The sequence below is a fragment of the Peromyscus leucopus genome, chromosome 4, assembly GCF_004664715.2.
Source record: "Peromyscus leucopus breed LL Stock chromosome 4, UCI_PerLeu_2.1, whole genome shotgun sequence".
NCBI lineage: Eukaryota > Metazoa > Chordata > Mammalia > Rodentia > Cricetidae > Peromyscus > Peromyscus leucopus.
The window spans coordinates 106,046,400-106,058,219 of record NC_051066.1 but is presented as its reverse complement, the minus strand read 5'-3'; the positions used below and the strand labels follow the sequence as shown (position 1 = coordinate 106,058,219).

General features: G+C 41.6%; 1 pseudogene; it reads right to left on the bottom strand.

Moving 5' to 3' along the window:
- Window positions 1-4,010: 4,010 nt before the first annotated feature.
- Window positions 4,011-5,243, bottom strand: LOC114699475 (annotated as a pseudogene).
- Window positions 5,244-11,820: the final 6,577 nt, after the last annotated feature.

Below are 11,820 nucleotides of genomic sequence, written 5' to 3'. Positions count from 1 at the left end.
CGGCCCAATTCTGCCATTCTTAAAACCTCGACTTGCAAACCTGGCTGCTGACTAAAAGTCAGGGACACAGGATCTTCATGGAAGGATCCCACAGATGCCTGCATGGAAGAGAGACCCTTGTTTGTATTAAAACATTTGTGCTGGCAGGGTGGTTTGCACCAAGCACTGGCTTTGCTTTAGAGGGTCTGAAATTTTGGAGCATACTAAGCAGAAGTCCCTGAATGACTGACCCCAGTGAGCATACTAGGGTTCCTAAGCCCAGTAAGTTTCTTAGTTAGGGTTTCTGTTGCTGTGAAGAGGCACCATGACCACAACAACTCTTATAAAGAAAAACATTACACTGGGGGCTGGCTTACAGTTTCAGAGGTTTAGTCCATTGTTGTCATGGCAGGAAACATGGTAGTGTGCAGGCAGACATGGTGCTGGAGAAGGAGCTGAGAGTTCTACATCTGGATTGGCTGACAATAGGAAGTGAATGCCACACTGGGCCTAGCTTGAGCATCTGGAACCTCAAAGCCTGCCCCCAGTGACACACTTTCTCCAACACGGCCATACAAACTCCAACAAAGCTACGTCAACTCCCTGTGGGTCTATGGGGGGCATTTTTATTCAAACCACCATAGTAAGTCTTCCTGCAAATGATGCATCAGACCCATAGTTGCCAGAGGAATTAAGCATGTCGTATATAACTCTACTTAATAAGAATACTGAAAGCATTTGAGGTGGTGGTGGGACTGAGCTCACCTGCTGGGACTGCACTACTCCTTGTGAACCCAAGAACTCACAAAACAGTCCACAGGGCAGCCCTTCATTGTTTCCAGGCACAACACAACTGTCCATGGGAAAAGAACAGTCAACATCCCCAGTTCTGTGGGGAAGCATGGATAGAAGGGATAATACCCCTTTGCAGATCTGGAGGACTTGAGTATCTTTGTCCGATTTGTAGAACTTTTGTAAGCACCCAGAAGCATGCTGGACATTCAGACCCTCTTATTCTATCTGCATGCTTCTACTTTTGATAAAAACTCTCCATAATCTGTCACGTGCTCCAAGACTTTGATTTCCTTAAAAGGGACATGGTGAAAGAGAATAGATTTATTGATGTATTTATTTATTGATGTATGTATTTATTTGACAGGGTCTCATGTATCCCAAGCTGGCCTGGAACTTCCTATGTATCTCCAAGGATGACCTTGAATCTTTGCTCCTCCGGTCTCCACCTCACAAGTGGCAGTATAGAGGCACACCGCCACACCTAGTTTATGTGGTGCTGGGGATCAAAGCCAGTGGGTCCTGCTTGCATAGTAGAAAAGCACTCTGCCAATGGAGATGTCCCCAATCTTGGTTAAGAAACTCTTCGAGGGGGCTGGAGATATGGTTCAGTGGTTAAGAGCTCTTATTGCTCTTGCAGAGGAACAGGGTTCAATTCCCAGCACCCACGTGGTAGCTTACAACTATCCATAACTCCAGTTCCCAGGGATTCAACACTCTCTTCTGGCCTCCACCACACAATACTGTGCACATATATGCATGCAAGAAAACACTCTTGCACATAAAACAATAATAAATATATCTTTAAAAAACATCTTTGGGAAGATGACTGCTTTCCAAGTGAACTAATAATGTATTGCCTTCCAGTGTCCATCTATTATGAACAAAGATGCAATGAACATAGTTGGGCAAGGGTCCTTGTCCTGTGATGGACTGTCATTAGGTATATACCCAAGAGTGCTATAGCTGGGTCTTGAGGTAGATGAGTCCCAATTTTCTGAGGAACCACCATATTGATTTTCACAGTGGCTGTACAAGTTTGTAATCCCACCAGCAATGGAGGAGTGTTCGGCTTGATCCACATCCTCAACCAGCATGAGCTGTCATTTGTGTTATTGACCTTAGCCATTCTGACAAGTGTAAGATGGTATCTCAAAGTAGTATTGCTTTGTATTTCCCTGATGGCTAAGGATGTTGAGCATTTCTGTAAGTGTTTCTCAGCCATTTGAGAGTCCTCTATTGAGAATTCCCATTTTCTAATTGGATTACTTGAGGGTTTTTTTTTTTTTTGATATCTAGTTTCTTGAGTTCTTTATATATTTTAGATATTAACCCTCTCTCAGATGTGGGGCTGGTGAAAATCTTTTCCCTTCTATAGGCTGCTGTTTTGTCCTATTTGACAGTGTCCTTTGCCTTAAAGAAGCTCTTCAGTTTTATGAGTCCCATTTATTAATTGTTGATCTTAGCGCTTTTGGTGTTCTGTTTAGAAAGTTGTTTCCTGTGCCAATATGTTCAAGGCTATACCCCACTTTCTCTTCTTTCAGGTTCAGTGTATCTGGTTTAATGTTGAGGTCCTTGATCCACTTGGACTTGAGTTTTTTGAAGGGTGATAAGTATGGATCTATTTGCATTCTTCTACATGCTGACATGCAGCTTGACCAGCAACATTGGCTGAAAATGCTCTCTTCTTTCCAGTGTGTATTTTTGGCTTCTTTATAAAAAAGCAGGTGTCTAGAGGTGTACGAATTTATGTCTGTATCTTCAATTTGATTCCATTGGTCAACACATCTGTTTGTATGCCAATACCATGTGGTTTATTACTATAGCTCTTGTACTATAGCATAGTACAGCTTGAAATCAGGAATGGTGATACCTCCAGCAGTTCTTTTATTGTTCAGGATTGTTTTAGCTATCCTGAGTTTTTTGCTTCCCCATATGAAGTTGAAAATTATCTTTTCAAGGTCTATCAATAATTGTGCTGCATTGAATCTGTAGATTGGTAGGATGGCCATTTTTACTGTTTTTAAACAATGCTTTAAGTATTTATTAAACCATTTATTTGCAAATAAATAATGTATGTATGCCACACCTGAATAAACACTAAAAAACTAGCATTCCCCAAGGATATAATCTCAGTATCACAAATCGAAAGAGTGAAGCTTCACCGAGTTGCAGGATGCCAAAGCTGAAGAACTGACCCTTCACTGTTTTCCTACTTAGATGTAATAGATGCTTCATCGTGGGGATGAGTGGTTTCTGTTTGTGATGTTTAAGTCAACAAAGTCAGTACAAAACTATCCTTCGGTTACTCTAAACTTACAGTCCAGATGATTTTATTTTCTATATTGAGCATGTGAAAAATACAGGGTCCTTCAATCAAAGGGAAAAATCTTATTATGAATCAGGAGGTTAATCTACCTGGATGGAGAATTCAGTTTAAAATACTACACATTTTTAAAAAATGAGTCCTCTTTATTCATGTTATGAATTAACCTTTCTGAATGGACTGGTTTCTCAGCCTAGCCTGAGTACAGCCTAAAACGTAGGCAACACCAGGAACCATGGAGCTGAGCCCAAGAAGATGCTTCTAAGGGCCTCAGAATTTTCACCCTGGGAGAACAGTGCATCACCTGTCCCACACTCTGTACGACAAAAAGCTGCAAAATAAGGTGCATGTTTTTACTTACATATACACCAGATACAACTTATACCTTTAAAAAAAATATGTGCATGTAGGGCATGTGTGAAAATCAGAGAAAAACTTTGTAGAACTGGTTCCCGCCTTCCCATTTTTGGGGGTTCCAGGGGTTGAATTTATGTCACCAGGCTTACACAGCAAGAGCCTTTATCAGCTGTTTCATTTCTCCAGCCCACAACTCACAACCTCTAGAGAAACTAAGAAGTTTCAGAATTTCAGTAACTTAAATATCCAGCCTTTCACACAGCTTTTAACTCTTTACATGAGAGGTACTAAATAAATGAAATGTTCTTTATTTAACAGAGAAAAGAAAAGGCAATAAATACTTCTTGTGTAGCCAGTCCTCAGGAATCCATCATCTTCTGCAGATGGAGGACTCGTTTCTCTTCCAACAGTCCTTCCAAGTGGAGAGTATTTAAAATTTAAAGAAGAGGAAAAAGGAGCTATACAGCCAATAAAGATCACATTAAAACCCAAATGTAAAATATAATCAAGAGAAATTTTTCTAAACGGAAGGAAACATTCACTATTCTTACTCTCAAGGAAGATAAATTATACAACAAATTTTACATGGGCTGAAGACACTTTTCTTGCTTTAGTGTATGCAGATAAAAATAAAACTCATGTTATCTAATTTGGGGGGTTATATAGTTAGAAATATATAATTCTGCTTTTATGGGTAGGTCATCTAATTGAAATAAGTGAGGACAATCATTTGAATTGGTTGTCTGCACACTGGGCAGGGCTCATTCTTTTTTTTTTAAGCCTCTTTGCACATGTGAAACATGTCATGAGATGTCTGGTTTTGCCATGAACAATGCAACTTTTCTTAGATCACTCACACGGTTGGCAAATCACACATGGCTCAATGGCATTAAGAGAGAAGTCAGGTTCCACACTTTCTTCTTTGTCTTGTGTTTCCTCCATCAACCCTCTGACATCTCCTTGGCTGCTGTAAACAACGCTACTGGAAGTCGATGGCTGGGAACAGTGCTACTCTCTTGTGACTGGGAGGCCTGTATTACTCTATCATTGTTTACTCAATGCAGGACTCTTTATTACTTACTCTAGGTCCCCTGACCCCATCAGGCACATCTAAGCTTGCTTCTGCCTGAGCTGAGCTTCCTGCTTGACTTTTTCGGAGATTTCTCCTTTATCTTCCAGAAGCCAATTCTCATGAAGGGTCCAACATGCGTTGCAGCGGGGCTGAGGGGAGGATTCATTTCTTTGCAGGAGGTACGTTTCCAATAGTCAGCTAAGGAGATTTCAGGGTCTCCCTCAGAGGAGTCTGCATCACTTTCTCCTGCCTGATACACTGTGGCTGATAGACCTCATCATCCTCATCTGAGAGCTCATGCCCTTCTTCACTCGGGCTGTAAGTAATCTTCTAAGTCAAGAGACTCAACTTTAAAGTCTACACTAAATTGATCCAGAACTGAATCCTGATCCAACCAATCACCCGATGTTCCCTTACACCACCATCATATCCTGATTTGAGGGGGTCTCTGTGGACTCTGTGGACTCTGTGGACTCTGTGGACTCTGTGGACTCTGTGGATGCTGTCACAGCATCTCTCCCTTAACACAAAGGAAGGGATCTGTGCGCTTCCTTTGTCATTCACCAGGTAGTTCATCTGCGTTTTCTTCAGTCTCACTAACTGCTCTTCTAGATGAGGTAGACGTCTGGAGACCGAAACTGAAGAGGAAGCCTTCTCTTCTTGCTCAGGGTCCTTCCGATCACTCCCACTTTCAGACTGGAATCTTCTCTCACTCATGGATGTGCCAGAGTCTGAGGATACTTGCTGTTACGACCACCAGGTTTCTGTAGATCATTGTATATATCTTCCTGTGCTCTTTCACAGAGAAGCTCGGCACTCCAAACAAATCTCCTAGAAGATCATCTGAGAAATACACTATATGTTGCTGCTTCTCATCATATCATCTTTTAGTCATTTTATGAGGCCACCATCCCTGCATCTCTGAGATGAAGCCTACTTGATCATGGTGGATGACCTTTTTGATGTATTCTGGATTTGGTTTGTAATTATTTTTATTGAGTATTTTTGCATCTATGTTCATAAGGGAAATTGGTCTGTAATTGTCTTTCTTTGCTGAATCTTTGTGTAGTTTGGGTATCAGGGTAACTGTGGCCTCATAACATGAATTTGATAATTTTTATCTGTTTCTATTTTGTGGAGTAATTTGAGAAATATTGGTGTTAGCTCTCTTATGAACGTAGAATTCTGTGCTACACTTTTTTGGTTGGGAGCAGCAGTTCTCAGACTGTGGGTTGAGACCCCTTTGTGGATCAAAGGACCCTTTTACAAGGGTCGCCCAAGACCGTCAGAAAACACAGATATGTACATTACAATTCATAACAGCAACAAAGTTAGTTATAAAGTATTAAGAACTTTATAGTTGAGGATCAACACACCATAAATAAGAGCATTAAAGGTTGCAGCATTAGGAAGGTTGAGAACCACTGTTCTAGAGCTTTCGGGTGTGCTGTTCAGTTGCTAGCATGAGACCGCTAGGTTTTTTTTTTTTTTTTTTTTTGTGCAGACACCTAGTGCTATAAACTTTCCTCTTAGCACCGCTTCCCTTGTGTCCCATAAGTTTGGGTATTCTGTGTATTCATTTTCATTGAATTTTAGAAAGTCTTTAATTTCCTTATTTCTGTCTTGACTCATTTTTCATTCAGTAGAGAGCTGTTCAGTTTCTATGAGTTTGTAAGGTTTCTGTTGTTTCTGTTGTTGTTGACATACAGCTTTAATCTATAATGTTCTGATAGGATTCAGGGAGTTATTTCAATTTTCTTGTATCTGTTGAGACTTGCTTTGTATCTGAGTATGTGGTCAATTCTGGAGAAAACTCCATGAGGTGCTGAGATGATAGTATATTCTTTTGTATTTGGGTGAATGTTCTGTAGATATCTGTTAGGTCCATTTGATTTATAATGTCTGTTAGCTCCAGTATTTCTCTGTTTAGTTTTTGTCTAGATGACCTGTCTATTGGTGAGAATGGGGTATTGAAGTCTCCCACTATCAATATGTGAATGTCAATATGTGATTTAAGCTATAGTAGTGTTTCTTTTACAAAAGTGGGTGCCCCTGCGTTTGGGGCATAGATGTTAAGAATTGAAACACCATCTTGGTGAGTTTTTCCTTTGATGAGTATGTAGTGTCTTTCCATCTCTTTTGATCAGTTTTGTTTGAAGTCTATTTTGTTAGATATTAAAATGACTATACCAGGTTGCTTCTTAGGTCCATTTGCTTGGAATATCTTTTTTCAACCTTTTACCCTGAGGTAATGTCTATCCTTCATTGAGGTGTGTTTCTTGAATGTCCCAGAAGGATAGATTCTGTTTTCACATCCAATTCTGTTAGTCTGTGTCTTTTTATTGGAGATTGAGACCATTGATACTGAGAGATATCAATGACCAATGATTGTTGATTACTGTTATTTTGTTGTTGATGGTAGTGGTGGTGGTGTGTGTGCTTCCCTCTTTTGGTTTTGCTGGTGTGAGATTATTTACTTCCTGTATTTGCATGGGTGTAGTTAACCTCCTTAGGTTGGAGTTTTCCTTCTAGCACTTTCTGAAGGGCTGGATTTGTGGATAGATATTATTTAAATTGATTTTATCATAGAATATCTTATTTTCTCCATCTATAGTGAATGAAAGCTTTGTTGAGTTTAGTAGTCTTTCTGGGCTGGCATCTGTGGTCTCTTAGAGTCTGCAAGACATCTGTCCAGGCCCTTCTGACTCTTAGAGTCTCCATTGAGAAGTCCAGTGTGATTCTAATAGGTCTGCCTTTATATGTTACTTGATCTTTTTCCCTTGCAGCTTTTAATATTCTTTCTTTTTTTCTGTATGCTTAATGTTTTGATTATTATGTGGCAAGGGGACTTTCTTTTCTGGCCTAATCTATTTGGTGTTCTGTATGCTTCTTGTACCTTTATAGGCATCTCCTTAAGTTTAGGAAAATTTTCTTCTATGACTTCGTTGAAAATATATTCTGGACCTTTGGGCTGGTATTCTTCTCCTTCCTCTATTCCTATGAATCTTAGGTTTGGTCTTTTCATCGTGTCCCAGATTTTCTGGATGTTTTGTGTCAGGAATCTTTTAGATTTCACATTTTCTTTGACCGATGTATCCATTTTTTCTGTTGCAGTGTTTCTCAACTGGAAGGTCAGGACCCCTTTGGGGGTCAAATGATCCTTTCCCAGAGGCCACATATCAGATATTCACATTATGATTCTTAACAGTAGCAAAATTACACTTATGAAGTAGCAATGGAGTAATTTCATGGTTGGGGTCACCATGACATGAGGAACTGTGTTAAAGGGTCACAGCATTAGGAAGGTTGAGAATCACTGTTCTATTGTATCTCCAAGGCCTGAGATCCTCTCTTCAATCTCTTGTATTCTGTTGGTGAAGCTTGCCTCTGTAGTTCTTGTTTGAATTCCTAAATTATTCATTTCCAGAATTCCCGCAGTTTGTGTTTTCCCTATTGCTTCTATTTCCCTTTTTGGGTCTTGAACAGTTTTATTTTCCTAAACTGTGTTTTTTTTTTCTTCTTGCTTTTCTTTAAGACATTTATCCATTTCTTCCAATTGCTTGTATTTTCCTGACTTTCTTTAAGGGATATATTCACTTCCTCTTTAAAGACCTCTATCATCTTTATACAGGTGGTTTTAAGGTCTTTTTCTTAGACTTCAATTATACTGGAATATTCAGGGCCTGCTATGGTATAATAATAACTGGACTCTACTGGAGACATATTGTCCTGGCTGTTATTAATTATGTTTTTACACTGGCATCTAGGCACTTGGGTTTGGGATGATTATAGGTCTAGGTGCTGCTTTCTGGGAGGTCAGGATGGGACCGGTCTGTGGGATCCACAGGAGGCTGGATGTGGGGAGGTGCAGCTGGGATGAGCCTGAGAAAATTGGGTCTGCTGGGGCATCAGAGACAGCACAGAAGGTCTGCAGGCAGCCTACCTTGTCTTCTGGCAGGTGTGACCTGTGGTTGAGCAGGGGACGTCCACCTAAACCCGGGGCTGGGATACAGTGATAAGTGGGGAGGGAGGTCAGGAAGGGATGGTCTGTGGGACCTACAGGAGGCATCGAGAAGACGGAAGGGAGGCTGCAGCTGATATTCTGTCACAGCTCTAGGGACAAGCCTGAAGGTTTGGGTCTGCTGGGGTAACAGAGATCACAAAAAGCAGTCCCGTAACTTCTGAGGTTACAGAGATGAATGAACTTATGTGGAAGCATATAGCTTTGTGGTTAGGCATCTCATAGAAAGTCTAGAGGTGGCAGCTGAGCATCATTGCCATTAAGGAGCTGAAACACAAGGAAGAATCACATTATCTGGGCAGCGTTTCCTCTTGGAGAGTCCCATGAAACTGGCTTGGCAGGTCACTTGTGAAATCAGCACCAAATGTCTTTCTCTGACAGGTGACAAAAAATGCCCAAGTCAGCAACTTCCACCGTGTGATGGAGCTTTGAGTACAACCAACAGTCTCATCCAAGTGTGAGGTTTCTTTTCAACATCAGCTTTTATGGCCCACCTGTGACTCATTAAACCTGGAGCCAAGGACTAGGGATGGCTGGGTGTGTCATAGCATCTCACGAATGAGTGCATGTGGCAAGGATAAGGGAGACTAAAAACCAAGCCCTGGATTGGGTTGGGGAGCAGACAATAGAACTCAGGGATGGGAATGAGAATAAGCTGAGTCAAATAATTAATGTGTGGCACCATGAGCCACCACTTAAAATCCATTCTCTTTTAATGAACATTATAACTTGGGATCAAAATGAAGTGGATAGAAACAGAACAGATCCCGGAACCAGAACCAGAAGAAGTAGTCAGAGAGAAGGCTAAGAGCTCGAGGACACTTGACACACGTTGCTTCCAGTCGCACATTCCAGTTGTCGTACATACATCGCTTCCAGTCCCATCTGTGGAGACGTAGCAGGCACTCCACAAACCACGGGGCGCCTTTTGCCAAGGGCCGGCTTGCCAACTGCAGAACTTGTTTAATTGTTTTTATTAAACTTTTAATTGTTTTTATTTCAGTACCAAAGACTGGGAAACTGGTGATGTGAGCAACGCTCATCCATAGATGGGAATGAAAAGCCCCGAGAGAACAGCTAACATGTACATGAGTAGACCTGAGTTTCCGACCCATGGGTCTCACTTCTCGATCTCCCGTGGACTGTGATGCAGACACTGGTCACTTATCCCCATGACATACAGTACTAGACACGGGGCTCTCTCCTCCCTAAACTTACCGAAGTGTTAATGGTAGCTATTCTCTTTTTAATAGGACGCAAGTCTCAGAAAGCGGGCTGAAGGATTCTTACTCCCTAAAACTTGATCTCGGAGGTTTGCCCCTGTCTGTTTGCATAAATTTGACATTTCACCTCCAGCCTCCTAAACACTGGACTGGCCCAGTCTCCGTTTAGCTCTTGGCTTCTCTAGGCTTGTCCTGGGCCAGATACTATGAGAGCAAGCAGCACACTCTTGGGTTCCATCATTTCCTGTTTTGCTGGATCTCACTGACCCCAGTGGGCTCCATCTCCATCGGCTGCCCCAGAGAGGCTAATCAGTTCCACTCTCAAACATCATTAAGATCTTAGAGCTGAAAGGAAACTTTGGGGCCATTTAGTTGAAGCCTTTAATTTTGCTAATGAAAAGCAGGTCCAAGAAGGCCATGCTAGTCACACCAAGTTACAGAGTGAGAACAGAATTCTAATTCCGCTCCCCCATTCTAAATATAGCCATTTGAATAACTGTGCCATTTCTCCTTATTTAATTCAACTGGGTTTAAATGAATAGCGGTTCATGGGCTGTCTACCAACTCTATTTTAGAATGAGAAGAGAAGAAGGACACACATAAATCACAAATTAATCCAAAAGAAGCTAAGGGGAAACAAGGCATTATGTTGCCCTTAAGAATTTTATAATGGGCCTGCAGTCTTAGCACTAGGGAGGCAGAGGCAGGAGGATCATCAATGTGAATTTGCTATTTTTCAACCAACCTGGACTAAATAGTGAGGTTGCCCCTAGAACTGTGCAGAATGAGTGTGAAACACAGGGCAGATATAAGTGGTTAAGAAGGATCACATATGCTATATTAAAGCAGAAGTCTGAATGCCCAGAAGGCTGCAGGGAGGAGGTATCACTTAAGCCAGCTAGGTCATTGACGTCCATTCCAGTTCCCTTCTAGCTGACCTTTACAGGTTAGAAAATTTTAAATTTCCCCAGATTTCCTCGAAGCTGAGGGTGGTTAGGTGACTCTTTTGACCAATGAGATCTGTGTAGGCCTATTCTAGGGAAGTTCATACTGCTTCCACCTCTTCTTTTTGCTTGGAACATGTGATGTCTAAAGATGTACCATTGCCACTAAAAAGAATGAAGTGATCATTTGGAAGGAGCCCAGGTCCTGGACATAATCTAGCTCCACACTGCTGGGCCCTGAAATTCTTGCTGAACAAGATAAATTAATCCCTTTTTGGTTCAGTCAGGGTAGCAGATTTTTTTTTTAATGTAGCTAAACCCAACCCTAACTGGTTCACAGACCTTGAAAGAGCTGTAGGATTTCAGCAAGTACAGGTGGTTTAAAAAAAAAAAAAAAGTATGAACAAAGACTCCAGATGGGGATAATGCCAGTGTGTTCTTGGCAGACCAAGAGGAACACAGAGGTCAATCAAAAGAAAGGTTGAGGAAGGCAGGCAGGGGTTGGTGATGGGAGATGAGGTGTAGCAGTAGACTGCATTTCATAAGCTGATGAGGGTAGTGAGATGGCTCAGTAAATATGGCCTGATGTCGGTAGTTAGATCTCCACAACCTACGTGGTGGAAGGAGGGAAGCAGCCCTCCAAAGCAGATGGTACCAAACCAAGCCCATTTGTTTAAGATTTCATTTATTATTTGTTTTGCCTGCATGTATGCCTGCAGGCCAGAAGAGGGCACCAGATCTCATTACGGATGGTTGTGAGCCACCATGTGGTTGCTGGGAATTGAACTCAGGACCTCTGGAAGAGCAGTCAGTGCCCTTAACCTCTGAGCCATCTCTCCAGCCCCAAGCAGTTTTTGAAAAAGAGAATTTACAAAGTGGTCAGGGGATCCTCAGAGACAAGTGTCTCTCCCAACACTGGGGCTTAGGGGTATTTATGGAATAAAGAAATGGGACTGTCTGAGATATGGTGAAAGGCTATTGGAAATAGGAAAGCAGCAGTAGTCTGCATAGGTACAAATAACCTCCATGGCTTTTTGTAAGATGCATGCTCATGGAAGTGATGGCTGGAGTTTGAGTTTGAGAGTTTCTGACCTTCTGACCTCAAA